Source organism: Tursiops truncatus, chromosome 4 (assembly GCF_011762595.2).
Source record: "Tursiops truncatus isolate mTurTru1 chromosome 4, mTurTru1.mat.Y, whole genome shotgun sequence".
In the NCBI taxonomy this organism is placed as follows: domain Eukaryota; kingdom Metazoa; phylum Chordata; class Mammalia; order Artiodactyla; family Delphinidae; genus Tursiops; species Tursiops truncatus.
In genome coordinates, this window is record NC_047037.1 from 63,382,233 (window position 1) to 63,384,722 (window position 2,490).

Genomic DNA, 2,490 nt, shown 5'->3' on the forward strand with positions numbered 1-2,490 from the left:
AAGACAGAGGACAAGAGCCTGCCTTGGTGCCTTTGCCTTATATAGGATGACCCACCCATGGAGGAAATTAGAAAATAAAGTCCAGTAAAATATCTCAAATTTAATGGGACTCCTATAATTGGTGACAAAAGACCACTAAGACTTTATGAGTCTAGGGGAAGGGATCATAAAGATTTTCAAAAAAAAATGAGACATTACGCCTGAGGAAAAAATCTCCAGGCTGTGAGGAAAGATAGATACTGGGCTGTCACTCTGTCTGCAAGTGCCCAGCAGTAAACTCTATGGCCTATAGAAAGGCCTCAAGTAGGTTAACGTGTAGTCTTCAGAATATTGAAACTTAAAAAGTCTTTTTCCTAGGAAAAGGTGCCTTCCAAGCGGAAAAGTTTAAGTTTTAGATGAGAGTTAAAACTCTGAGCAAAATAAAACTTAAAACATAAATTATGATATAAAGATAACTAAGTTATTAATGAAAATTTAAAGAGTATGTCTATTGTTTTCTAATATAAACACTCTCAAAAACATTTTTAGATGAGAAAAAGGAAAATTTAACGTTCATTGAATGACCTCTTGTCTCTCTTATTTATAACATAAAAAATAGAGGTAGGAAAATTGACAACAAGCCAACAATGAGTAGTTACAAAAAGGGAAAGAAAAAAACAAATATAGGAGAACCTTTCCATTTGTAAGATGATGAATTATAAAGACACTTCCTGGGACTTCCCTGGTGGCGCAGTGGTTAAGAATCTGCCTTCCAATGCAGGGGATGTGGGTTCGATTTCTGGTCAGGGAACTGGATCCCACACGCATGCCGCAGTTAAGAGTTTGCATGCCACAACAAAGGAGCCTGCAAGCCACAACTAAGGAGCCCGTGAGCTGCAACTAAGGAGCTCACGAGCCGCAAGTAAGGAGCCTGCCTGCCACAACTAAGACCCGGTGCAACGCAAAGAAAAAAAAAGAAAAAATATATATATATATAGAGAGAGAGAGAGAGAGAGAGAGAATGATTTTTTAAAAAGACATAGCTGCGCCCCCCGGGGGAGGAGAGAGGAAGCGAGGCCGCGCGCTCCGCCCCCTCCCCCCGGGCTGCTGCTGCCACCGCCTCCACCACCCCTTCGCCGCCTCAGCCTGGCGGGGAGGAGGAGGAGGAGGAGGAGGAGGAGGAGCAGCAGGCCTCCGGGCCCTGGCACCTACGCCTGCAGGTTCAGTAGATGAAGGCGTCACTGAAGGGTTACCTGCACTTCAGAGCACTTCTAGCACCAGTGCTCACGCAGATGATGATGATCGCAGCACAGAACGGCCAAGTCCAAATGGTCCAGATAGACTTTTTCAGTGTCCAACATGTTGGGTGCGATTCAGAACCTGAAACAGCACATGCTCATCCACTCAGGAATTAAACCATTTCAGTATGACCGCTGTGGGAAAAAGTTCACCAGGGCTTACTCGCTAAAGATGCATCGCCTAAAGCATGAAGGTAAACGCTGTTTCCGGTGCCAGATATGTAGTGCCACTTTCACTTCCTTCGGGGAATATGAACACCACGTGAGGGTTTCCCGGCACATTATCCGCAAGCCTCAGATTTACGAGTGCAGAACATGTGGCGCCATGTTCACCAACTCTGGAAATTTAATCGTGCCCCTGAGGAGTCTGAACCATGAAACGTCAGAGCTAGCAAGCTACTTCCAGAGCAGTGATTTCCTAGTACCGGACTACTTAAACCAGGAGCAAGAAGAGACCCTTGTTCAGTATGATCTTGGAGAACACAGTTTTGAAGACAACTCCTCTGTCCAGATGCCTGTAATTTCACAGGTCTCCTCGACCCAGAATTGTGAAAGCACTTTTCCCTTGGGGTCTCTTGGTGGGCTGACAGAAAAAGAGGAGGAAATGCCAGGGCAGCCAAAGACCAGTGCTTGTGCCGAGGCAACCAGAGAGGACCCCCCAAAATCAGAGCTGTCTTCTGTAACTATTGAGTAATTTCATGGTTTGGCTTCATTTTTGATTTTTGGAAAGTGCCTGTGCTTGGTCTTGTACATTTGAATTTAATTTAACTTTTTAAGCAAAAAAGGGTTTGGGAAAGAATTTCCCTTTTTACTTTGTAAGTTCTGCAACTGATGTTTTATTTTTCATGACTGAGAGATTGCTTCTGTAAGTGCACAATAACATGGTGTTGAAATATAATAGAAACCTTGAGACTTAAGGAGAACCAGCTGACTTAAAACTGGTATCAGTTTCCTCTCCCATTATCAGGAGTAGGCTAACAACAGATCACTAGGTCAAGAAGAAATCAGGTGATTATTGACTTTCCTGAAATGAAAGCATACGCCAGAAACATATTACTGAGTGAATCTGGCAAATGGCCTGAATATCCTATATCCTATACACAGGATATTGTACAGTCTTTTGTAAAGCCTGTTGTTTTTGGAAGTATTTATGGTGAGCTTTCTTAAAAATTATTAGGGTATATACTTCTGAAATCCCACGTGTTTTGCGTGT

The 2,490-nt window shown here is 43.3% G+C and overlaps 1 pseudogene; it reads left to right on the forward strand.

Annotated features, from left to right (window-relative positions):
- The first annotated feature begins 1,323 nt into the window (after positions 1–1,323).
- On the forward strand, positions 1,324–2,248 carry LOC117312221 (zinc finger and BTB domain-containing protein 44 pseudogene; annotated as a pseudogene).
- Positions 2,249–2,490: the final 242 nt, after the last annotated feature.